General features: G+C 40.5%; 1 long non-coding RNA gene across 1 annotated transcript; it reads right to left on the bottom strand.

Annotated features, from left to right (window-relative positions):
- Positions 1–1,019: 1,019 nt before the first annotated feature.
- Positions 1,020–20,312, bottom strand: LOC138154796 (uncharacterized). Its single transcript, XR_011166681.1, has 3 exons — positions 20,151–20,312; positions 6,174–6,267; positions 1,020–2,788 (listed from the first exon to the last, which is right to left on the bottom strand). It is a non-coding gene; the product is annotated as an uncharacterized lncRNA (long non-coding RNA).
- Between the last annotated feature and the right edge of the window lie 7,170 nt (positions 20,313–27,482).

Raw genomic sequence — 27,482 nt, 5'->3', positions numbered from 1 at the left:
AAACAATCCTTTCATTAAGGGGATTTGTTCTGTGAAGTTTGGATTCAATCAAAGGGTTGTACTTGAGCTCCTAGAGGACCTAATGTGGCCATGAAGTTGCAGGTTCCCCACCCCTGGAGCTTGTTTCGTCCAAGAAATCCCTTTCATCAAGTTCCTATATTGGCTTATGGTCATTCCCTGCCACCATTCTAGGAGATGAAATGCATTCTCCTCTTTACATTGCAATCTTGGGATCAGTCCAGCCCAATCTGTCTGTTCATCTCTCAATTGTCCTTTGGGTAATTCTCAACTTCTCTTAGAAACCAGTATTCTATGACTTATATAATAGAAGCATGTCTCACCTCACCCCAGGACATTGATTCTGTTTGCAGTCAGGGACTGACAATTATCCAGGGGAACAGTCAGTGTAGATCGGGGACCTGCCAACCTTACCAGTACCACCACTACTCCCAATTGCTCATCAAATGCCACTAATGGGAAGATGAGTTCAAGAGCTACTGAAGAACAGCTCACCAGTCTTACCTCATCTAGTCCAATCCCATAGTGATAATTACAGGGAAACAATCCTCATGGAGATGAACTTTGACAGCTGCCTCTATGAGTGATGCAGCCCCACATCCTCAGCAGTCACAACTACTAAAAATCCTAAAAACAAAGTTCTCATAATCAAAACCCTTGGCACCATCGAATGGCTTAACATCAGAAAGGGATATGGGGTTATTAATGGAATGACATTAAAGAAGATGCATTACCATCTGCTTTGTTACTATACCCTGAGGGGAGTGGGCCTTTCCATATGACTTGCAGCTGAACGAAACCTTCTTTGTGTGTTATTACCCTCATTAGAATGTAAAATCACCTGAGAACAAGGAACGTGTGGCTTTTCTACTGGTATCTCCAGGGTTTGGCACAGTATTTTGCACACAGTAAGCATACAAAAAAAAAAGCCTTTTCATTCATCCATTCATGCATTTATTTGTGCTTTCATTCATAGCCTCATGATAACATTAGAACAATATTGGCATTAAAAAAATGTTTCTATAATGCTTTTTACCTGAGACCACAGTCACAAACAGAACATAGAGGGTGTCCTCCTTTATTGGTGTTAGTCAGTGATTCATAATAATAATGACTGGCATGTATGTAGATAGAATGTTAAGTTTTGCAAAGGTCCTTTACATATATTAACTCATTGGATCCTAACAATCCTGTGAGGTAGATTCTAGTATGAACAATTTTACAGATGAGAAAACTGAGACTGAGCCAGATTAAGTCACTTGCTCACAGTTCTATAGTTAGTGACTAAGGCATAATTTGCACTTATGCCTTCCTGACTCCAAGTGGTGTGCCTAAATTCCTAAATGCCTAGTTTGGAAGCTCTTTGAATGTAGTAACTGCCATCCTGTTTCATGGTAATAGTAGTAGTAGTGTTTTTTCAGAATCTTTAATTTCATTGGTTTGAGGGGACTGCCACTTAGGAAATTTCCTAATATCAGGGCAAATGGATACCTGCTCTATAATTTATAGTCCCAGTTGCCTAGGGAACAAGGAAACTAAAAGACATGCCAACGGTCATTCATTCAGTTCTGTGTTAGGGGCAGAACTTAAAGACAGATTTTCATCTCTGAGGTCAACTCTCTGTCCATTAATCACCATACACTATCTAATTATAATCATGGTGCTAGGTATATAGTTCTTATTGTTTTATTGAGATTTGTGATTTAACTGGGGTGGGAACTCCATTTGCCAAGGTAGATTTGTACCAGTTCCACAACTTGTAGTTTTTGAGAATTTCCTAGAGGATCGAGGTAGGGTTAGATCTTTCCATGATCATATAGCTAATACATACATCCATTCTTTCTAACTTCAAAGTCATCCTCCTGTCTAATAATCCATGCTCACTAAATCCAGTGAGGTTGTAGTCATAAAAACTAGTAAAGTAGAGGTATGTTAATTAGCCACCTTTCTTGAGTCTTCTCTATCATCTTGAGTAGACAGCATTCTTTTCTCCCTTTAGGTCACCTGATTGGTGCTACAGCAGGCCCTCAAAGACCTACTGTCCCCCTCCCCCATCACAAAAGTCCAGGAATTTAGCAGGCAAGTTAAGATTTAGATGGGAAATGAAACAACTCCTTTTTTCTCTTTAGTAAGTTCTTTGTGAAATAATACTTAGGGATCTTTTGAGGTCAAGTGATTGACCTTGCTTTGTAAGAAGGCTATGAAATTATTTCATTGATCCACCTAGGACTGGCAGAAATTACAGTGCAAGGAAGTTATAGTTTTTGAATGAGGATGGGGGGAGGGGATAAGAAAAAGAAAAGCCACATTGTTTTGATGCCATCAATGAATGCAGGTTCTATCTCCAGCTGATTTCATCTAATGTGATAACACTCATGATAATAAATATTGTTAAAAATAAAAGTCACTTGGGGGATTGAAAATCTCTGGGACAGGTGTTCAGAAGAAAGCATGCACAGTAATTGGGTGACTTATTCATTATTGGAAATGCCGTTTAAAATCTATTGCATTTAAAAAAAACAATACTTCAGCTGCTCTCTGGCCTTCCAAAGTCATTAGCTCATGTCTTCTGTCTGTTTATTTTCCTCACTGAAGTGCAGTTTTTAATGTCACAAAAGAACCAACTTGAATCCTTGCCAACAGCTCAGAGTGAACGATGAAGTCTTCTGAGACTCACACATCATTCTACACACATAGTTTGTCTCTTCTCTGGAGCCTTATTTCCAAGGTCTACAAAACCCAGAGTCTCCAAAGTCAGGGGAAGAAGGAGCTGTGAGATAAAGGACAATTCCTGTTTTATAACAAAGAAAACTGAGGCTTGGATTTGCCGAAGGCGATCCTTTAGGTTCATCTGAGAGTTTTTAATCCAGATGGCCAGCCTAGGCTCCAACCAGAAGGATAAACATATAAGAAATAATACCACCTCAAGAGAGTATAATTTCTAATTTTAATAGATCTTTATTGGTAATTTTTTTTTGTTTTGATCTGACCTCTATTTTCCCATGCATTACTCTTTCTACTCCCTCCCACATAGCCATCCCATATTACAAAAAAATTTTAAAAGGGAAAATAATTTTCAGTAAAGCCGATGAATACAGTTAATAAGTCAGGCATTGCATACAACATTACCAACCCATGGACACCCACCTCTGCAAAGGAGCTGGAGGGAGGCTTTCCATACCTCTTCTTTGGGGGTCAATCTTGATCATTTTTATTTCACAATGTTCAGTTTCAATTATTTCATTGTTGTTTTTTTTCTTTCCATCTATATTATTGGCAGGTATTATGTTTATTGTTTCCCTGTTTTTTCTAACTTCACTTTGTATCACTGATAGGAAAACCTTTTCTTATTTGGCCTGGAACCAAGCCTCCACCTCACTTTCTGGCCACCAATTAGTCTTATTCCCTTTCCCTCACTTCACACACTACAGCTCCCCTTTGTGTGTTGTTTTCACCTATTAGAATGTTTCTAGAGAGCAAGGATTGTCTTGCTTGATTATGTTTATATCTCCATTGCTTGCCACATTACCTAGTACATGGTACATGTTTAATGAATGCTCTATCTGTATATCTATCATCTATCATGTAAGTCTTCCCATGCCTTTCTGTATTTTTTATGATAATTGTTCCTTACAGTGCTATGCTATACCATTACATTAATGTGCTATAATTTGGTTAACCATTTCTAAATCAATGGATATTAACTTTGTTCTTAGTTCCTTGTTACTATGAAAAAAGAGAAAAAAGAAGAGGAAAAAGAAGGAGGAGGAGGAGGAAGAAGAAGAAGAAAGGGAGGAGAGGAAGGAAGAGAAGGAGGAAATAATTTTATCATTTCCCTAAAATTTCCATTGTGTTTCACCTAAATTTGCAGGATTGAAAAGTAGGGTGAAGAAGACTGATCTTTCCCAGGGACTAGAGCATAGAAGTTCTTGACAGTCCTTATAGTCCCTCCGTAGGTAGAAAAAATTAAGATCAGCACCTAGAAGAATAATTAGTTAATATAAAAAGTTGCTAGATGGTGTCACTTTCCCCAGACACTGCAATCCAGGTGAGCTCCTCCCTGGCCTGGCCATACTTTGCCCTTTCCCCAACTGGAATTCTCACCTATGGCTCCAAGAAGGTGTGACATATGCAGTGGCCACATCCCAGTAAAACCATCTCAGTAGACAAACTGAACCAGATTGAAGGTGATCAACAGACTTCAAAGCCATCAATGAGTTAGGGGAATGTATACCCCAAATATGGGAAGATGTCCCCCCGTGGCATGAGCTGAGAAGAACAATTTCTTCCAATGGCCATGAAGGCGACTGAAATGGGCACTGCGGAGAACTTAGAGCTTGGTCAGACATTGAAGATGCCAAGATCATCTATGGCATCCTGGGGCATTGATGACTTTTGTTTTGTCACTGGACTTTGATGTCTATTGAAGAGAGTGAGACTGACAACTTTGTGCAAATCTACCTCACTTTAATCCAATTCACCCATGAATCAAGACATTACCCTGTGATGCCATTGGTCCTATTTGAAAACAAAGGATGCACAAGAACCCACAAGAAGCAACCTTCTGGCTTCACAGAGTCTTATGCCCTTTTCCCCCTTCCTAACTCCTGATAAACTGAACTTGTCTTAACAAGTTGATTTGAGGATTCCTTGTCTGCTGCTTTCCCCAAGTGAGTTTTGTGGTGATTGCTGGGGCATAAGAATTGTTAGTTATAGCACTGTATATTTGCCTCATTATCATGAGAGAGAGAAGATATAGCATGATGGAGAGAGAGCTGGCCTTCCAGTCAGGAAGACATTGTTTAAACTCTGCCTCTGTCCGAGACTGATTGTGTGACCCTGGGCAAGTCACTTAATCTAGCACCTTCCCTCTGTTGATTGTCTCCAATTTATATTTTATATGTAATATTAGTAATATATGTTTGCATATTGCCTCCACAGACTGTTAATTTCTTGAGAACAGGGACTATCTTTTGTCTTTCTTTATAAGCTGAGTGCTTATCACTGTGTCTAACATATAGTAGGCACTTAATAAATGCTTGTCAACTAACTGACTAATCTCTCAGTGACTTAGTAAGTCTCTGAGTCTACAAAATGCAGGAGGTAGGGAAGGCTGGCTTAGATTTATCATCTTAATCAATGATACTGTAATCCTGTTAACTTAAAAAACTTACAGAATATCTCAGAGTCAGAAGGGGTTATGGAGGCCATCTACCCCAACTCCCTCATTTTGCAGATGTGAAAACTGAGACACGATGAATTTAAGTGATGTCATTGAAGTCAAGACAATAGAGGAAGACAACAGGCTTCCTGGGAAACAGACAAATCCTGCCACTTTGTCCCATTCCTTCCTTGTATTGCAATTCTTTCCCCAAGTTTTCACACTGCAACCTCCAGGTCAAAAAAGTATTAGCAATACAGACAGATCCTTAGCTATCTTCAAAGCTCAGCAGCAGGATAGAGAGACAGCTATTGCTCATCCCTCCAAGGAACAGCTCATAGGACAGGGAACTCCCAACTGGCTGCTGAATAGTGTCTGGAATATACTAAAGGCGTAAATTAAATGCATTAATCTCAGTGAAAGTCACAACTGAGACATCCAAGTCTGTGCAGAAGGTTCAAACAATCGGGCTAATTTGGTGCAATCATACATGAAAGAAAGGTTTGGGTCTGCTCAGGGGCTTGTTTTCCCCCCTTTTCTCTATTTTTTTTTCCAACCTGGCAATCAGGATGGAGTTCTAGATCTGCAATATACATTTTATTTCATTCTATTTGTTTAGACACTTGTTTCATCCCTTTGTGCTAAGGCAATTCCTTTATCTGTTCTTCATTTAAAAATATAAAGAATAGGGTAGTGACACTTAGGCTTTAGGAGTTTCATTTCCACCTCCTCTCAGAATAGAACAGCAAATGTATTCTGGTTAAGATACAGGGAGTGGGGGGGGGTAGATTTTTTGTAGGGTACATGGCATTCATTCTCTTAAACCTTTGGAAGCTGCAGCTGTGCTGATCTATGTATGTGTCTGTCTCTATTTATCAATCATTTTCCTTCTATTTGTAGGCTTGGAGCCCGCCCCCTGCACATGCATCAGAGCAGACTGCAGTCTGGAGTCTGGGGAAAGTTCTTAGCTAACTGTCAGGTCCTGGGAGCTTACCTGGGGGGCTCATCTTCTTGTCCCAACTGGTGTTTCTGCATCTGAGTGACATCTTTTATCTTTCATCTCGTCATTCTATGAAACAGCTCTTTCCCTAAAGTAAAAAAAAAAAAAGAGGGGAGGGGGTGACTTGGGAGATGGGAATCTGAATGACTAAAATCTCCTGAGTCTTTGCTTCTCCTGAACCCTAGTGCTCTGAAGATCTAAAGATGAGCAGCAGCCCTTAGAGTTTAATTTGGTCCATTAATAAATGAATTATGCAATTAGTTGATATACAATTAACTGGAATCACAAAACATGTAGAGCTAACTGGGTCAGCCTGCGTCTGCACGGCTGTAACGTGCTGAAGTAAATGTGCTGTCAAAGGATGTGCTTTATAATTGTGTGCACATGCTGTCCGTGCCAAAGTCACACAACTGCCAGAATAGTAAGGAATAGTAGACAGGGGTAGACCAACATTGGCAAGGGGAATAAAAATACAATGCACGGTCCTAGGTGGTGCTGGTTTGGGGGTGGGGGGATGTCAAGCACAATTGTAGTGCTGTCCTCCCTAGATGTCTATGGACCCAAATCAATAAATCCCAGAATCCTCCTGTGTGGTTCAGATGAGCAATTGGATTTGGACTGGGATATATTGATCAGCCATTTGCCAGAAGTGTCTAGGATGGATTGGGATGCAAATCTTATACTCATGTTTTTCAGTGGCACTTGAGTTTGACAGAGCCAGATGAAAAGCTACCAAAAAACCCAAAACAAGAAAAACACCACAACCATGACACTATGGGATCCACTTCTAGCTGTCAGTAAAGTAACCAAATATGAATTGTGGAGCCAGTGATGGAAGATATGTATAGTAACCTGTGCTGTGGACAAGGACACAGGTGATCAGGCTTAGACAGATCATTGCATTATGGTACTCTATGAGAAGAAAGAATGAATAAACAATCGCATGATTCTAAGCTGAGAAGGATCTTAAAGATCATTGAGTACAATGCCCTCATTTTAAAGATGGGGAAACTGAGCACAGACACTAAATGTCTTGCCTAGGGTCATGCATCTAGTTGATGTTTGAGGTGGAATTAGAACTAACTAAAGTTGTGAGACCCATCTAGTATTCCATATTGACTCTGGTACATTGTAACCAAGCCTGTTTGCCTCTTTAGAGAGGGTCATAGCTGTGTGACTGATAGGAACTTTAGAGGTCATATGGTCCAGCCCCTCTCGTTTTACAGATGAGAAACCTGAAGCCCAGATAATAAAAGACTTTCTTGAGGTCAAAGAAAAAGTACATGGCAAAGCCAGGATTTGAACCCAGGTTTTCTATCTTCAAATCCTGCACTCTTTCCATTACATTATGAGGTAAGTAGGGATTTCCAGAGAAGATTTTCTTTAGAAAATTCTCCAAAATCGGGTGTTCTTTTATCCTGAGCTCTCTAAAATTCTCTGTGGGGAAAAAAGCAGTCTAGAAATTCTTCAAGACCTTGTTTTCTATTCCATTACAACTAGAGCTAAGATTCCAGGAGCTAGAGCAGTGAGGAAGACAGGGAAGAAAAAAGTGGGGACAAAAATGTATAAAGGACAGGGTGGGAATTCAGAGAGAAAAGATAAAGTGGTTTTCCTTATGGCTGACCTCATCTAGCTATGATTCTTCTGGGAAGAGTTTTCCAAGCTCTCACATGAGGACAGAGGAATGCCAGGAACAATTTCTTCCCTAGGTTCCCTGTTTGAACATTGTGTTGTCTGCCCATCTTCAGTGAAAGTAACCAGATACTGTTCATTCAGTCTGTGAGCAGAAAAGGCAGAACCTCCTATGAAGACAGGCAATAAATCACAGATAGAGACTCAGCTACAGTCACCTGAAAGATGGAAGCACCAAAATTCATGTCTCACATTTATAGAGTTTCAATGTGTTATCTCCCCCCTCCCCAAAGGTTGTATGCTCCTTGAGAGCAAGAACTGTCTTTCTTTTTTTTAATTATATCCCCTAGTTCTTAGCACAACGCCTGGTGTATAGTAGGCACTTAATAAATGTCTATCGTTTTGGACTGGATTGGATTCGCTTTCAGGTTTACAAAGCTACGGAATTTGTGAGGAATGACCACCCGCGTTTAAGATTATAGGATCATCGCTCTAAAGTTAGAAAGGTCCTCAGAAGCCACCTCGTCCAACTTCCTCATTCTTCAAATAAGGAAATAGAAGCATGGGAAGTTTAAGTGACTTGCCCAAGGTCACACAGCTAGAACATGACAGAATAGACTAAAGTTCACAAAGGTTCAATGATTTATCCATGGTCACATAACCTGTATGTTGGAGCTAAGCTTTCAACCAATGGTCAGCAGAATACAAATCCAGGGGTCATTCCATTGTAGACCAGTGCAAAAAGAAAGTCTCAGTACTTCACATCACCTCATGGATCTTAGGAAGAAAGGAAAAATTACTGCTACAAATGTCTTAAAAGGGGATTATTTTCAGAAATAAGCAAATTATTGAGACAAGAGTTGGAACATAGTGCTTGGCCTTTCACTACAGAACCCCAGTTATCAACTTGATCTGAATATTACAGAATAATAAAACATTAGAGCTGAAAGTGACCCCAGAAATCTCCAAGCCCAACTCAACTCATTACATGTGAGTGGAGATGAGGAGACAAATTGGAGATATATTGCAAGGTAGGGAGAAAGAGGGACTAAACCTGACTTCAAGGATTTAAATATTGTGCTGATGGAGAAGACTTTTTGAGAGTTTCTTGGGCAGCAAGGAGATCAAATCAGCCAATACTTAAAGAAATTAGCTCTGACTATTCTTTGGAAGGACAAATGCTGAACCTGAAGCTTAAATATTTGGCCACACAATGAGAAGACAGGACTCACGTTAGGAAATATTGAAGGCAAAAGTAGAAGGGGATGGCAGAGAATGGGATGGATAGATAGTGGCATGGAAGCAACAAGATGAGTCTGGACAGACTTCTGGAGATAGTGGAGGATAGAATGGCTTGGTGTGCTGAGATCCATGGGGTTATGAGGACATAACTGAACTACTGAACAACAACAATTAGATGAATGATGATAGCATTAGCAGAAGTAGGGAAGTCAGGAGGAAGATTTGGTCTTGAGGGAAAATTAATTTCTTTTTGAGATATGTAGAATGTGTGGAACCTATTGAGCAACCAGGTAACACTATATTATAGAAAGTAAGAAAAGATATGCCTAATGTGATTAGAAGAATGACTGGAGCTAAAGTTACAGATTCTGGAGTCATCCCCATGCAGTCAATGGGAGAACTGTTTCTCTTCACCTTCTCTCAACAATACCTTTTGCATCAATCATTTGATACCCTTTCTAGCCAGCAATAGCTAGACCTCAAGGGCCCTAGCTTGGGACAAAAGCCCCATTTGCCACACCTATAATAAAACTCAAGTAGTTTACTCTGAAGTTCATAGACTGGATCACAATAGGTCTCTGACCAGCCACCACTTAATGGCTTCATTTTGGGCCCTCCTGGCTTAGAGTGGATGTCAATGGTAACTATTTCTCTTTGGAACAGCCACCCTGAGGTCTTTGCCTCCCAGTCTGATATTTTTTCTTTCATTCTTTTTTGCTAGTTAAAGGGGTCATCCTTTGACTCACTTCTTAAAGAGGTCTATTCACTGAATGGGTGTTACCTCACCTTAAATGAGTACTTGAAAAGGCTGTAGCCTAAAAGGGCCAGGGTTTCCCATTGTATCCTAGGTCATCTCCAGTCGTCCTGATGAATATCAGGTCACTGAACCCAGATGGCTCTAGAGGAGAAAGTGAGGCTTGTGACCTTGCACAACCCTCCCTTACCCAAATCAAAGTCAACTGCAATTCATGTCATCATTTCCCTGATGCCATGGTCCTCTTCAAAAACAAAGGTCAAACACAACCCAATCAAACATTACAAGGGAGAACTTCATAGTGGCTCAGCCCATCTTGTAAAGTACAGTACAAGGTTTCTCCTAGCTTGTGCTCTCAGCCTCAGTCTAGGGAGGGTTGTTGATATCATTACTGCTAGATGCAGTCAGGAAATTTAACTTGAGTCCCAGTTCTGATGCATGTCAAATTTTATGACCAAGAGCTCATTACTCAACTACTTTCAGCCTTAATTTCCTCATCTGTAAAATGAGGATCATAATGCTTCAGCCACTTGCCCCATAGTGGTTTGTAGAATATTCTTTGTGAACCTGAAGCTATAATAGGAATGTGAGTTACTGCTATTATTATTATTCCTAGCCCTGGCCCCACAGGAGTTTACTTTCCAACAGCTTGCAAGAAGCAAAACGGTAGCAGGTTTTGCAGGGCTGTCCCAATGGCTCTTCATTAATGATGTCTACAGTATGTCCACCCCACCCCAGCACTGCTTTTTGACAGGCTATGGTGTAGTTCCCTGATGGTTTGGAAAGATCTGCTCTGGAAGCAAAAATGAATCAACCTAATTAAATACCAGTGTATTCCTAGAGCACCAATTATGGGAATAGCAATCAGATCATGCCTTCCCTTCTTACCCTGGAGGGCACTAAAAATGTTCCCTGGCAGGTGCAGACGGAAGAAGAGCTCCCTACTGCCAGTGCCACCCCTTCCTCCTCCCCAATTCTCCAGGGCAGCAGTTTATACATTTCCAGCATCAGTATCCCACACTGCAGCAGTCATAAGCTAAATGGTCCCCTAATGAGCCGAATGGGCCACCAGAGAGGGGCTTAGGCATTCAGAAAAGAGCCTTTTATAGTGGACTGCTGTTCAGGGCATGAAAAGACCACTTACTGATGAAAGCCAAACCCTCAAAGGACTTTTCAGGACCATTTAGTCATATCAAGAGGGACTGGTGGGATCCCACAAAATACAAGATGGTCTGTAACCTATTGTCCCACAATTCCTGCCATGTCAATGCGGCTTACCTTCATGCTGGCAGCAGTGAGTTAACAACTGCTAATTCAATGCAATTCAATTCAGTTGGACACATTAAATTCTTATTTTGTGCAATGAACTGTATAAGACACTAGAGATAGCAATATCAAAAAGTCCCAGACCAAAACAAAACAAAACTTGAAATAACTCCAGCCCCAAAGGAGTTATGTATACAGAGAAGCAAATATATGGCTAACCAGAGAAGGAATATGTTGTAATACATAGTATTTTAGAGTCAAAGTCAAAAAGACCTGAGTGCAAAGCCTGTCTTTCATTCTGATTAATTATGTGACAATTGACAAATCACAGGGCAGTTCGGTGGCTCAGTGGATGGAGTGCAAGTCCTGGAATCAGGAAGATCTGAGTTAAAATCCATCCTCAGACACTAGCTGTGTGACCTTGAGCAATTCACCTAACTTTTTCTGCCTCAGTTTCCTCACCTATAAAATAAGCTTGGTAATCTCATTAGCTCCCTTTTATTTAACTATCATTCCTATGCAGACGACTTCAGCTTCTCTCCCCTCTCCCTCATCATCAATCCCAATTGGACATGGACATTTCAAGCTGGATGTCCTAGAGTCATCTTAAACTGTCCATCTTCAGAACCCATTATCTTTTTCCCTTAAACTCTCTCCTCTGCAAACTTCTCTTTTTTGTTTTTAAAGTACCACCATTCTTCCAATCTCCCACATTCAGATCCCAGACATTATTCTGGACTCCTCTTGCTCTCTCACCCCACAATTAGCTATCAAATCTTACTGTTTCTATTATCACATCTCTAGCATCTAGACCCTTTTCTTTGTTCACTTTCTTTCTATAGTCCACCCTTCACACAACTACCAAAGTGATCATCCTACTTCATGCTTCTGACCATGTTGAATCCCATGCCTGGCTACCTTGTGGAATCTTTCTCCTTGACTGAGGCTTATATTAAGGACTATGATCTCCCTAATGCCTTGCTTCCTTCATCCAATAATAATAAGAAAAATATGTTGTAACAAATAATATATGACAAATAAGATATAATAAATGTAATATAATATATATTATATAACATAATTATTATGCTATATAACAAATATTTATGTGGTACTTGGAGACTTGCAAAGCATTTTATATGTGCTTTAAATATATTATCTCATTTTATCCTCACAACAAGCCTGGGAAGTAGGTGCTATCATTATTCTCATCTTATACATGAGGAAATTGAGGGTTGTGATGCTGAGAGACGGTAAGTGACTTGCCCTGTGTCGCAGTGGTAAGTATCTAAGACAGGATTCAAACTCAATTCTTCCTGGCTCCCTGTCTCAGACCTCAAAAGTCATCTAATCCAGTGCTATCAAATTCAAATAGAAACAGGTACCTGTAGCCACATATTGGCTTAGAAAAAACACACCTTGGAAACAAGCACCCTTCAGAGGCCAGAACACCATGTTCTTCTTTCACCTGGGGAAATGCAGAAGCACCACACTGGACCTCAGCACATGTCAGATACAATCACTAGGACCCCAGGTCAGCACTGGGTAGACTTTCATATCCCTACGATGTCCAACGGCACCACTCACCCACCACTGCACACCCTCATCACAGCAACAGACATAAGGGTCCCCTGTGGGCCTCAGGGTAACATCAGTGCAACACCAGGTAAATAACCAGGGCCTGCAACCATGGGCACAAGAAGCCTGAGACAGTGCCCTTACAACCCTGGGTGCAGAGCTCAAATTTTTAGAAAGGAAAAAGTCCAAAATGAGCCAAAAATTTAAAAAATGAGCAAAAGACAACAATGACGACAAAATCTGACCGTAGAAAGTTATTATGGTGATAGGGAAGACCAAGACATAAACTCCGAAGAGGACAACAGCATCAAAAGAACCTACAGACAGAAGACCAAAGACAAATGGGAAGTGGTCTCAAGCCCAGAAAGAACTTGTGGAAGAGCTCAAAAAAGAGCTTCAAAGTCATACAAGAGAGGCAGAAGAACAATGGAAAAAAGAAATGAGTGATACAAGAGGATTATGAGAAAAAAGTCAACAGATCGGAAAAAGAAAACAACTGCTTATAAAGTAGAATTGACCAAAATAGAAAAGGAGACACAAAAACTCACTGAAGGAAACAATACTTTAAAGAGTCCAGTTAACCAAATGGGAAAAAAAAGAGTATGAAAACTAATTGAAGAAAACACCTCAAAAGTTAGAATTGGGCAAGTAGAAGCTAATGACTCCATGAGACATCAAGAATCTATCAAACAAACTCTAAAGAATCAAAAGATGGATGAAAATGTTAAATACATCATGGGAAAAACAACTGACCTGGGAAATAGATCCAAGCAATACAATATCAGAGTCATTGGAATACCTGAAAGCCATAATCAAAAGGAGGACCTGGACAGCATCTTTCAAGAATTTATCAAGTAAAACTGCCCTGATGTCCTGGAACCAGAGGGTAAAATTGGCATTGAAAGAATCCACCAATCTCCTCAGGAAAGAGATCCCAAAATCAAAGCTCCAAGGAATATTACAGTCAAATGTCAGAACCATCAGGTCAAGGGAAAACATACTATAAGTGACCAAAAAGAAACAATTCAAATATCAAGGAGTAACAATCAGGATTACACAGTACATCGCAGCTGCAATATTAAACGATATCTTTTATCTTTTATTTGATCTCCCCTCCTACTTCCCTATTCAGTAAGATAAATTTCTATATTCAACTGATTGTTTACATAATTCACTCTTTGAGCCAGTAAGAGAGAGGACAGACAAGAGGAAAAATAGGATGGCAGGAAATACACAGGTAGTAATCATAACTATAATGTGAATGGGATGAATTCTCCCTTAAAACAGAAGAGGATAGCAGATCATATCAAAAAACAGAATCCTACAATATTTTGTTTACAAGAAACACACTTGAAGCAGAGAGACACTGTAAAGATGGAGCTGCTGCATCCAAGGGCCAGTCAAACTGCTGAGGATTTCCAAAGACAAGCTGGAGCTGCAGAAGACTGAGGAAATAAAAACTATCTATAGGCATATGATGAAGTGCTCTAAATAACTTTTGATTGGAGAAATGAAAATTAAAGCAACTCTGATGAACCACCTCATACCTATCAGACTGGCTAATGTGACAGAAAAGGAAAATAATAAATGCTGGAGAAGATGTGGGAAAATTGGGATACTAATGCACTTTTGGTGGAGCTGTGAACTGTTCTAACCATTCTGTAAAACAATTTGGAAAGATAGCCAAAGGCAACCAAACCTTTGATACAGCAATACTACTACTAGGTCTATATCCCAAAGAGATCATAAAAAAGGTAAAAAGGACCTACATATGCAAAAATATTTATAGCAGCACTTTTTTGTGGTGGAAAAATACTGGAAATTGAGGGAATGGCCATCAATTGGGAAATGGCTGAGCAAGCTGTGGTATATGAATGTTATAGAATACTATTGTAGAAAAAGAAACAATGAATAGGAAGATTTCAGAAAAACCTGCAAAGAAGTGCACAAACTGATTTGAAGTGAAATGAGAAGAACTATAAAAACATTTTATAGAGTATCAGCAACATCTTGTGATGACTCAGCTCTTCTCAGCAACACAATATCCCAAGACAAGTACAAAGGACCCACAAAGGAAGATGCAGTCCATACTCAGATAAAGGTCTGATGCATTCTGAATGCAGATTGAAGCATATTTTTCACTTACTTTATTCTTTTTCATTTTTTCCTTTTGATCAGTTTCTTTCGCAGCTGTGACTAAGATGGAAATATTTTTACATAAGAGCACATGTATAAACTATATCAAAGTGCCTACCATTTTCAGAAGAGGGAAGGGGAGGAAAGGAGGGAGAAAATTTTGGAACTCAAAATTTTGTAAAAATGAATGTAAAAATTTTCTTGACATGAAACTGGGGAAAAATACTATTTAAAAAAAACACAAATTAACATCTCTACATTCTGTTCTACTATTTTTTTTTCTTTTGTTGAACATTTTCCAATTACGTTTTAATCTGGTTCCAAAAGTGCTGGAGACCCTTGCTGGGCTGAGACCATGGGCTGATAGTTTAACACCCTTCCTCTCTCATTTTATACATGAGGAAATCAAGCCCCAGAAAAATTTAATGCCTTGCCAAAAGCACAGAGCCTGTAAGTGGCAGAGCAGGGATTCAAAATCCTATCCTGTGACTTGAAATTCAGATGGTTCTCCATAGGTTTACCTCACTCATCTGGAAAGGTCATTTATCATCATTGACTTCTCAAGGAAAAGTGCTGAAAACCACTGGACTCCCACATGCCTTGTGCACCAGTAGAGTCCTCTTTGCCTAGATGAGGGCTGGGATTCCTACACTGTCAGTTTCCAAAGGGTTTTCCCAGTTTGCCCCTTCTGGCTCTGACCCATTTGGATCTATATCCCATGGCCTCCATACTCCTGGCTGTACTCTTGGCTGATGTGCTATTGTTAATTGCAGCTATTTCCAGCTCACAATAGAGCTTTCTTCCTTTTCTTCTCCTTGCTTTGTTTCACAGCAGGTGGTTCTCATTATAAAGCAGGGAGGGGTCGACCAAAGAAGAATTGCCATGTGCAGGAGAGTTTGAGAGCCATGAAGGGCATATCCTCACATGTCTCCTATCATGTTATTGTGGGAAAATCCCAGATATGGGATTCTGGAGTTTCTCTGGTTGCCATCTTGACCTCTGAGGTTTGGAGCTAGAGCCTCTAATAGTCTGTTCTAATGGCAGATATGTTTGCTTTCTTTTCTAAAAAGCATTTGATTGAACATTAGAAACTAATCCATAACAAAATATTTTTTGCACCAAGGTGAAGGAACAGAGAAAGACACCTTGGGCTAAGAGCACGAGACACCTCTTAAATCAACCATAGAATTAGGAAAACCTTGGATATGAGCCTTGTTGGAAGACTCTACTCTGCGACAATAGACCCCATATAAGGACTTCCTGAGATACTATGATCCTTCTGCTTGGGCACCTTCCACTGAGGAAGAAGGTGAGTACCGTGTTTCCCTGATAATAAGACACTGTCTTATTATTTTTTTGGACAGAAAAACACCAGAGGGCTTATTTTCAGGGGAGGGCTTATTTTAATGAACATTGACAGCAATTTTAATAAACAGGTAAATGTGAACAAAAAATGTACCTTTATTCAATAAGCAAATCACTGGGGAAGAACAGGATGACGCGCTCACTGCTGCAGCTCTGATTGGATGCAGCTCGGAGCACGGCGTGCGTTTCACGGGGGGGGGGACGGTGCATACAGAGTGTACCTTAATGTAGCGTGTAGCGCAGGGGATCACCTTATCACCTTCACTACAGTAGCAATCTCAATAGGGCTTATTTCGGGGGAGGGCTTATTTTAAAGGAATCTTACACAGTAAGGGGAGGGCTTATTTTCGGGATAGGTCTTATTATCAGGGAAACATGGTAGCACTGGTCTGGGGAGGAAATTACCTGATAATTGGCTGTTGGGTAAGAGGAAGTATAGCATCTGATAACTTTCTAGTTTAAATTAATTACTGCTGCTAACTAGTTTCTGTGTTGCTGCTGAAAGAGAAGAGTGAAATTGTTACAAATGTAAATGTAACAAATCTTAAAAGTGCAGAATTTTTAAAAAATTTGATATTTTTTATTTTTCCAACTAAATTTTAGTGCTCCGGGACAAAGCCCCAATCACCCTGAATTATTGCTAGTCAGGAAAAGTGGGTCATAATCCTGTCTCTGCCATTAGCTAACTGTGTAACCTTGAGTTCATGACCTCACCTCTATGATTACCATTCAAATGAATATGAACTCAATAATCTCAAAGTTCTTTTGCAGTTCAAGCATTCTATGATTCTGTGATGGGTGGGGAACAGGCCAACAGGAAGCCAAAGGAGTGAGAGGCAACAATAGAAGTCTAGGTGGTCAGGGCCAATTTGAACTTAGCAGTTAAGTGGCTTTTGTGAAGTTGAAGGATTCTGAGAAACTGTCTACAACGAAGACCTAGCAGTCTAGCTTACCCCCCAGATGTGAGATAGGATAAATGGATTCCATACACAGAAATCACCAGATGGCTCTGGCTTGATCAGGAAAAAAAAAAAAACCTCCCATGTCCTTTTACCATTTGCTAGTCCCTTGAGCCCACTTGCTTGCCCTAGTTAGGCACCCAATTGCTTATCTCAGTCCAGAGCCCACTTCATCACCCAGAGCAAACTTTGATTATTCAAAGCCCCCAGCTGCCTACTGCTGATTCACCTGTCCCTCCTGAATCAGCAATGCTGGATGAAACATTTTCCCCAGAGATTCCTGCCTCAGGCTCTGCTCCTGGAGGTGCTAATGACTATGTCAGACCCTATATTTAAAGCATAGGTCCTGAAAACTCATCCACTTTTAGATTCTATATATAGTTTCTTTTTGTCCAATATATACTCAGTAAGTGCACATCTTATGCAATGTGCCTTGCACAACAGAGTACTGCACTCCAATCCTGACATAATTCCAGGGTTCGGGTCTGGAAGAAGCTTTCTTTATTGTCAGAAATCTGGGAATGGAGGTGGAGGGGGTAATTTAGCTTTAATTAGAGGCAGATAACTAGCCCAACAAAGGGATGGGAAACCCAGTCACAGAATATTGAGACTGGAAAAGACCTTTGTTATCACCTCTTTCAGACCTCTCATTTGACAAATCAGGGAATGGAGGCAGGGTTAGCTGAAGTAGCTTTCCCAAGGTCCCAGAGATAATCATTTAGAGAGGAAGGGCTGGAAGTCAGGTTTCCTGGCTTTTAGTCCACTGCTTTTTACACTACACAAAACATTTTTCCAAATTTGTGTCCCCTTCTACAAATATCAAAAAGCCAATAAGTAGCTAGTTCTCTCTATGTGTCTCAGTCTCTGTCTCTCTCTGTCTCTGTCTCTATCTCTGTCTCTCTCTCTCTTTCTCTCCCTCCCCTCTTGCTCTCCTCCCTCCCCCTCTCTCTCTGTCTCTCTCACACACACACACAGACACACACACACACATACAATCTATGTTTCAATAGTGAAATCAATAATATGTAACTTTTATGTAGCATTCTGTATATTTGAAAGTGCCTTTCCACATCACATCTGGTTCTACCAACAACCCTGAAAAGTTAAGCCCACCTTAGGATAGAGAAGCATAGAGATAGGAGACATACCTGTGAGTTAATTGGTATAGGGAATTCCAGGGTGAGGAAAATCACTCTACCAATTGGAATATTCTCTGCAGCTTAGTCTCAGAAAGGAAACCTTGGGGCACTGAAAGTTTCAGTGACTTCTCCAGAGTCACACAGTCAATTTGACCAATTCTCTATCCACTATACAATAGAGTATCTCCTTACTGTCTTCATTTTATAGTCAAAGAAACCAAAATACATAGTGACTCATTTGGTTCAATTCAACTTGTCCAGAATTTATCAAGTATTTATTATGTGCAAAGCACTGGGCTACACCCTGAATATACAAAGACTAAAGGAAAAGAGTCCACCCCCTCTAAGAGATTTACCTTCTACTTGGAAACTAAAACATATCCACGAGTAAATTTAAAAAATTACAAAGCCACATCAAGACAGAGTGTTAATATTATCAGGACAAGGGTGGAGATCAGGAAATGCCTCAATGGGAAAAGGCATCTTAGTTGCATTTCAAAGGAAATGAGGTGGACTTAGAAGAAGGATTGCATTCCAGGAGGTAGAGACATGTGTATAGGCAACAGAAGTGGGAGAAGAAATGTCATATATAAAGAACAACTAGTATGTCAGTTTGACTGAACAAAGAATTAGTAAAGGGGAGTCATATGAAATAAAACTGGGAAGTGAAATGGAATTTCTTCATTTTAACAGGTTTTAAATGCCAGTCTGAGGAATTTGTGTTTAACCATAGAGACAGTAAATAGGGAGGTATTGCAGGTTTTTGAGCAAGGATGGGTGACACGGCAGAGTTGTGTTTAAGAAATAAGCAGAAATTAACATCTGTGTTGGAATGGGTTAGAGAGAGGGGTTAGGCTAGAATCAGGGAAAGCAATTAAAAGGCCATAGCAACAGGACAGACAAGAAGGGATGAGGGCCTTAAACTCTGGGAGATATGTTAGTAGAGGGAAAGGCATAGATATGAGAGTTGTTGAAGAGGTGGCATTGCAAAGACTTTTCAACTAACTGGATCCAGGGAGTGAGGGAGAGGGAGGAGACAAATGGTAGTATCGAGGCTATGGAACTCTCATTTCTACACAGCAGAATCAGATAAGTTTGACTGAGGGATGGGTTTTAAGGACACATAATGGGTTCTGTTTTGGACAGGTTGAATTTGAGAGGCCCATGAGACATTCAGGTGGAATTCCTAGCAGGCATTTACATTTAGTAATGTTGGACTACAATTCAAGAAGCAGATTATGGCCTCAACATAAAGATTTGAGTCCTTGACATATAGAGGACATGCAAACCCATGAGAACTGATTAGATGTGTAAGAAAGGGAGAGGGAAAGAGCCCCAAGATCAAATCTTAGGAAATACCCACAGCAAAGCAGAAGCAGGCAGTATTAGGATGATTAAGTGATTTACAAAAGGTCATGCAACCTATCAGTTGTGGGACCAGAACTAGAACATGACAGTTCCCACGAAGTTTGGCGACTTTACACCCTATTCCTAGTCCGTGTATTAGCTGAATTTTGTTTATCACACTGATTAGCAAATTATATTGAAGAATCCTTTCCCAAGAGGATAAATGCATGGTGTTTAGGGTTGGGGTTTGGGGAGGGGATGGTGAGGGTTTTGGAGACTAGAATCTTTTGTTCTCTAGAGAATATGGTCATCACCTCCTTGCACAGAGATAGGGGCTTGGGTAACTTAGTACCTGGCACATAGTAGAGACTTAATAAATGTTTATTGATTGATTGATTGGATGAAACAACAGCTGAGGCCAGGGTAGAACAAAAGCATTGACATTCAAAGTACTCAAAGTATTTGACCCTTAAACCAGGGGGAAAAGCCTCCAAAGAGCATAGTCAGGACAGTGTAAAGAGAAAACAGTTAGGTAGGGTGAGATTTTAATTACCTTGGATAAGAAACAGGGATATAGGGAATGTCCACTTTCATTATTCACATGGAAGCTGAAGCCAGGTTCTCTAGACCCACTGATGCATGAATGCAGAGCTCAGCAGACTAGCTGCCAGGCCCCCTCCCCTCTGTGTTCTGCTCAGACCAGACTATTTCCCTGAGCAAAGGAATCCTGATGCTGTAAAAATCTCATTGGTCTTTTCTGTGTTCTGAGCCTCTCATCCCTCCACCTCTTTCCTGAGAAGCTCATTCACATGCTTGTCACAAGCTTTCCCCTTCCTCCCTCTCCTTGGCTTCTAATCTCTCCCTCATGCCCCAGTCATCTTCTTCTCTCCTTTTCAGTGGCAAACCATCTGGGCTTGTGGCCTGTTGCCTATTTATCAGTTCATTGGAACTGCAGCTCAGGTATTGATCAGTGTTTGTTTTTGTTTGTTTGTTTTAAGCCCCTTTCCCCTAGTAAACTTGGGCTATAGAGGTTTCATTAGACTGCCTCACAGGCAAGTAATAGAAAACATCTGTCTTACTTGGGCTTCCTTTCTGAGGCCAATGGAGATCGGCTTGAAGGGTGTTAATCAAGCTATGAAAATCATTGGCAGCTTATTTCTTTATGATGAAAAAGCTGGTTTGCAGCCTCACTAGGTAGCAGGGGCCTGACACCTTGGATATCTACAGCAATTACAGAGTTGGAGTCGGTGGTTTCCTTTTCAGGAGTCTATTCTTCTCCTAATATGCGTATGTAAATCTCATTCTCAATGTTAATGTGATTCCCCTAGCAGTGTATGGCAGGAACAGAAAGAGGATAAAATAGGGTTTTAGCGAGAGGAGTGTTGCCAGGCATTGTTACTATTTCATGATCCTGGCCAGACTTCCCTGGAGGTAGAAGACATATGTGGATTGATTCAAGGGTGCCAAAGGCACAAACTGTTCAGAAAATAGCACCCCCACTGATATGCTGCGCATTCTTTCCCTTATGTAATCAACTGTCCATTTTTTTTTAACTCCATCATTAACCCAATCCTGAACCTGAGTCAAAAGTAGGAATAAGGGGAACAAGCTTCTTCAGTGGACCCAGGGTATAATAGTGCAAAATCAGCATTAAATCAGATAGAAGCAAAGTGAACTAGAGTTTTCAAGAATTCAGGGCGAGGAGGATCTGGCCCTGCCTAGAACAATTCCTGAAGGGGTGGGGAGAAGCATCCACAACAGACTTGTGACAGATCTCCTAAACTGACGATAACCAGCATTTGTACAGCCCTTTAAGGTTTGTGAAATACTTTACAAACATTATCTCATTTTACCTTCACAACAATGCTGACCCTGGAAGGTGGAAGTTGCAATTCCCTCCCCCACTTCTCTCCCCCCCCCACCAACCCATCCCCACCATCACCTTGATTACCATCTCCTCTCAGATTCCCAGGGGACATAGACCAGGACATGAACCAAAGAGCTTTTGGAATACCAATATTTCCAGTCCAAGACCTCAGAGAGCACCCTGGGAGGCAACCCCTGTGAAGATATAGTCTGGCAATTGGTCCTGTAGGGGCTATAGCCACAGGTACTGAAGACCAAGAAAAGAAAATCTTTACCACCCAAATCCTTGGCATTGTTAAATAATTCAGCATCAGAAACTGATAGGATTTTGTCAGTGAAAATAACGTTAAAAAAGAAGCATCACCATCTGTTTTCCCATTGCATCCTAAGGAAGATGATACCTTTCCCCCCAAATTGCAGCTGAAACTTTCCATATGTGTTGCTTTCCCTGTTGGAATGTGAGCTTTCTGTGAGCCACTGTCTTTGTGCTCTGGGTACAAAGACAAAAGGGACTCATTCCCTGCTTTCAAGAAGTTTATATCTTATCTTGCTATGAACAAAATATACGACATACACTTACAACATAATAAAGCACTTTTGTTGGTGTTGAAATGATTGCTCTGAGAATGTGACTTCTGGTGACCTCCTATGAAAAAAGATAGGGGGTAGCTAGGTGGCAAAATGGAGTAAGGAAGATCTGAATTCAAATCCTGCCTCAAACACTTACTAGTTGTGTGTTCCTGGATAAATCACTTATTTGTCTGTTTGCCTCAGTTTCCTCCTCTGTAAAATGGGCTGGAGAAGGAAATAGTAAACCTGATATCTCTGCCAAGAAAACCCCAAATGAGGCCACAAAGAGTCGGATATAACTGAAAAACAACTGAACAGCAACACAGGAGATAAATGGGGGAAGGGGGGCATCTTCCTGAAGTTATGATTGAAAGAAGCCCCAGGTGCTCAGAAGGTATCAGCAGAGGTGGGCATTTTATCATACAAGGACAGTAACACCAACCTAATAGAGCCTTTGAAGACAAAAGACCTCAATATATACACACTCACACAATATGAAGCCAACTGTGAGAGCCAAAATTTGTAGATCAAAGTCTGCCGAAAGGCTGCTATCTCAATTACACATAACACAGAGAGAATTGGTTCCAGGAACAAGGAGCTAGTTGGAAGGATTGTGCCCATTCTACAACGAGTGTTGCCTCCAGATGCAAGTGCAGCTCTAGGGAGCAGAGTGTGAGAGAGAAGTGAGCAGGGAGGGTGGGAAGCCAAGAACTGGGCATAAAACTGAGAGCCCAGCTACTCTCAGCCTAATTCTGTGATCAGGCTGCCACTGAGCACAATCTGTCCCTCTCCCCATATCCCAAAATTCTTCCCTCCCTCATCTTAGCCAGGTCACATCTTTGTTATTCCCAGATAATTTGCCAAGCCTCTGTCCTTTTGCCTCTTAGAAGGATCCACCACCACCACCACCACCTATTTTTAATTTTTTAATTTTTTTTGCTTTTTGGAGGGAGGAATGCAGGGCAACTGGGGTTAAGTGACTTGCCCAAGGTCACACGGCTAATAAGTGTTAAGTATCTGAGGCCGGATTTGAACTCAGGTCCTCCTGGTTGGCCCTGATAGGGCTGGTGCTCTATTCACTGTGCCACCTAGCTGCCCCAACCACATATTTTCAAAGTACACCAAAGAGGTAGACTTTCACAGGCTCATTGTTACATTTTGCCTTGGTTAATTTCACTTAATTTTACTTCAGATTCTTTATGTTCCCTCTATTTTAGTACCAGTTTACTTATTCTTAGTCTTTCCTTCCTCAACCTCAGTCACGAGAGAAAAGAACCATTCACCAACCTCTGTATAAGAATCCTTCACATAAAGAATTTTTTAAAGGATCTTTGAAGTTAGAGTGAACTGGGTTAAATAGTCCTACCCCTTTTACTTAGCCTTTCCCCTGCTCCATGTCCTTGTTTGTCTTCTTGTAAGACAGGCAGTTATTGGGCACATGGATGAGGCCTTGCATTACCCCAGGACTCTACTGTTGCAGAGGGACCTCTCAACAGTCTTTCCATATCACTCATTCCATGCTTTCCTCCCAGCTATGTGAAAATCCGGGAATAGTTTTCATTCCTTCCTGCTGGCTAGTCATTGCAATGAGGAGCAGGCCAAGATTCAGGCCAAGAGAGGAATGAGTTCATTAGCAACCTCAGGGTGAGAAGCACAGTCTTATTGCACATTCAAAGCTAGTTAAAAGCAAGGAAAGTAAAGACTCAGTGTAAATAGTCAATAGTCGTCCTGGGGGAAAAAAAGTTAATCATTGGTCTCAGGAGCCAGTGTGAAGGTTGAGGTCATTTTCACCACAAAGCCTGGTGAGTTACCCTAAGGCAACTGATAGCAGACAGAAACCCTGAAAGGTGTGGAGAAAAGAATTGGCAATGGTGCAGAATGAATTGGGATATTTCCTAGTTTTGTTTGGAACGAAGCTGAATATCATTTCTCTTTTTAATGGGTTTGTATTTTGTTTCCTCAATTAGATTATAAATTACTTAAGGGCAAAAAAACTGTTTATCATTCTTTTTTCATTCTTCACCAAGAATCAGAAGAGAGCCTGCATGGTACAATGGTTGGAGCACAAGACTTGGAGTCAAGAAGACCTAGTTTCAAGTGTTGTCTTTGATGCATGGTTTCTATGGGATTGTCCACAGGAAACGTCCCCAGGCAGTTCCATCGTGACCATCAGTGCCAATGACTTGTCTCTCCATAACAGTGAAAGAAGTTAGAACCTTGGAAACTGATTAAATTGATGAAATCATAGGTTCAAATATCACCATCATCATCAGCAGCAGCAGCAGCAGCTAAGCCTCTGATTAACTCCTTATATTCCCCCTCAGTGCCAGAAAATACTCAACAGCAATTACTCAAATATTTGCTGATCTGATTTGAATTTCCTTCGGTAGATTATCCTTGCCCAACCCCTCCAAAATAAGAACATGTAATATGTATAAAAAGAATTGGAAAGGAAGGGAATAAACATTTATGAATCCTTGAGACTGCATTTGGATTCATTCGTTGATTCTTTTATTTTTTTTTTCATTTCCGACAATCAAATAAGTCTTCCATTAACTCTCAACTTGAAAGCCACTTCTTTCTGGGATGGTGAGTACTGGAGGTTCTGAGCTTCAGCTACTTTATCTGAAGATTGAACAGACATAGCCGCAGCAATCTTCAAAACGAGATTTCTTGAAGGTTACCCATATCTTTTCTGTAATCTTTTTTAATTGCATTTCATCAGATCTTTGCAATGCCATCTGCATTCATAATTTCTTTGGAAACCACCTCAGCATGTTGTTAAGTTGTTTCATTCATGTATTTCTCTTTATGACCCTATTTGGGCTTTTCTTGGCAAAGATACTGCAATGGTTTGCCATTTCCTTCTTCAGATCATTTTACAGATAAGGAATAAAGGCAAACAGGGTTAAGTGACTTGCCCAGGGTCACATAGACAGTAAGTATCTGAGGCCAGAAATGAACTCAGGAAAATGAGTGTTCCTGACCTCCAGTCTAGCACTCTATCAACTGTACCACCTAGCTGCCCCATACTTGCTCTAAAGGACCTTGTCCTTTGATTGTACCTGTTGAACATAATATTTCATTTTCCCCTTGGTATTCACCTAAATGTCAATGCATTAGACATGTCCTTCTTTCTTCCATATCCAATGGGTAATAGGCCATTTATATCTTTGGTAAGATAGAAACACCAAACACTATTTACAAATTTTATTTCATTTGTTCCTCACAAAAACCCTGGAATATGGGTAACATTATTACCCCCATTTTACAATTAAGGAAAATAAAGCAAACAGAAGTTAACTGACTTGCCTAGGGTCACATAGCTAGGCAGTGTATAAGGCTAGACTAGAAATCATGTCTTTCTAACTTCAGGCCCAGTGCTCTATCTACAATGCCATTAACTTCCTCTAAAGTCTAGTAATTGGTGGATAAGCTTTTGTCTTAATGAGGACTTTGAGATGTATTGCCCTGGACAACTAACAGCCTCTCCATGTCTCAATTTTGTTATCTACAAAATGGGTATAATATATAACCTCCATATTCATAGGAATTTTTAAGAAAATCATAAGATGTCAGAGTTGAAAGGGAACCCAGGTTTTATTTAGGTGACCCTTTATTATGAATGAGAATAATTATTAGCAGCCATTTCGATTGTTAAGAAAGTTAGTGAGGAGATGCAACTCTCTCCCCCAGAGCTGACCATAACACTTCTCCCTAGTTCTAGTTGTTAGGACACTCTTCCCAATATTGAGCCAAAATCTGCCTCTATTTAACTTCTATCCATTACTTTTTGGTCTTCTGGAATCAAGCAGCATACATCTGATGCCTATCAATAGGATGAGCCTTTAAATAATCAAGGCCAACTATCAGACTCATCTTATCTCCTCTTTAGGCTAAATACCCCAAATTTCTTTATCAGATTATCTCATGTCTTCATCTCAAACCACCCTGGAGAAGTTAATGTCTGAAATGGGACCCAAACCTCCTTATGCAGATCCAAGGCAGTAATAATTATTATGACTATTATAATATATATGATTTTTTTTTCTTATCCTCTTTTTGATGAGATTGAAGTAAAGGTAATCCTGGGATAAATAGCTCTCCTGTTTTATTTCTTTACAGTGGATAGAGTTCTGGTCCAGAAATCAGGAAGACTCGTCTAGCCTCAGACACTTACTAGCTGTGTGACCCTGGGCAAGTCACTTAGCCCTGTTTGCCTCAGTGTCCTCATTTATAAAATGATCTGGAGAAAGAAATAGCAAAGCACTTCATAACTCCATTAGCCAAGAAAAGCCCAAATGGAATCATGAAGAGTTAGACATGACTGAAATGACTGAACAACAATTAAGATTTGAAAGGCACTTTACATATACTATCTAATTTGATCCTTACAGCAATTCTGGGAGGGAGGTGTTATTATTACCCCATTATACATATGAGGTAGCCCGTGGCTCAGTGGATAGAGCACTGGACCTGGAGTCAGGAAGACCTGGGTTCAAATCCAGACTCAGACATTTCCTAGCTGTGTGACGCTGGGCAAGTTACTTAATCTCTGATTATCTGACAAAATGGATCCACTGGAGAAGGAAATGGCAAACCACTCCAGTATCTTTGCCAAGAAACCTTAAATGGGGCCACAAACAGTTGGATGTGACTGATTTAACTGAACAACAACAATCCATATGAAGACCCTGAGAGAGAGAGAGAGAGAGAGAGAGAGAGAGAGAGAGAGAGAGAGAGAAGTTAAGTGTCTTCTCATGGGTCACACAGCTAGTTAGTGCCTGAGACAGGACTTCTACTCATGTCTTCCTGATTCCATGCCCAGCAGTCTCTCCTCTGTGCCATGTAGCAATCACTCCTCATATTAAATGGTCTACAATCTACTGCACAGGTGGTTAAAATAATTACTTTATATATATCAGCACAAGTATTAGGATGCAAGCACATCCTCTTAAGGCTGACAAAATGCACCCTGAATGCAATTCCAGCAGGAGAGAAGGTAACAGGAATGATAGATACCTCATTCTTCCTCTGCATAATGTGGATCTTCTCATCTAAGTCTCTATGCTTTGAATGCATTTTTTTCCTTTTATCTTGGAGACTATGGGCATTTGGGAAGATGACATTAGTTAAAAATGTTGTACTTGTTTTGTTTTAATGTCTCTATGTTATGTCTACTCGATTGTGGACAACAGGGTCTGTGATAATGGCCCAGTTCTAGTCTAGTTAATTGGTTGAGCTTTCCAGGATATTGTGAGGTCTATTTTTGTAGTAAGGGATTTGTTTTCTCTCAGTTCATGAAAGATAGTGAGCTTCTAGTCCATGGGTGCACTATTCTAGTGTCTAATTCTAGCCACCTGGTCTGAGAGGTACTGTTCATATAGTTCCCTCCCCCCCTTCCTCATATAATCTACATTGATCACCAAACTCATGCTCCTTTAAGGAT

This window comes from Petaurus breviceps, unplaced genomic scaffold, assembly GCF_028583685.1.
Source record: "Petaurus breviceps papuanus isolate PSGF00001 unplaced genomic scaffold, PetGlider_PUasm1.0 91133, whole genome shotgun sequence".
Taxonomy (NCBI): Eukaryota; Metazoa; Chordata; class Mammalia; order Diprotodontia; family Petauridae; genus Petaurus; species Petaurus breviceps.
This window is presented reverse-complemented; position numbering and strand designations above follow the sequence as displayed.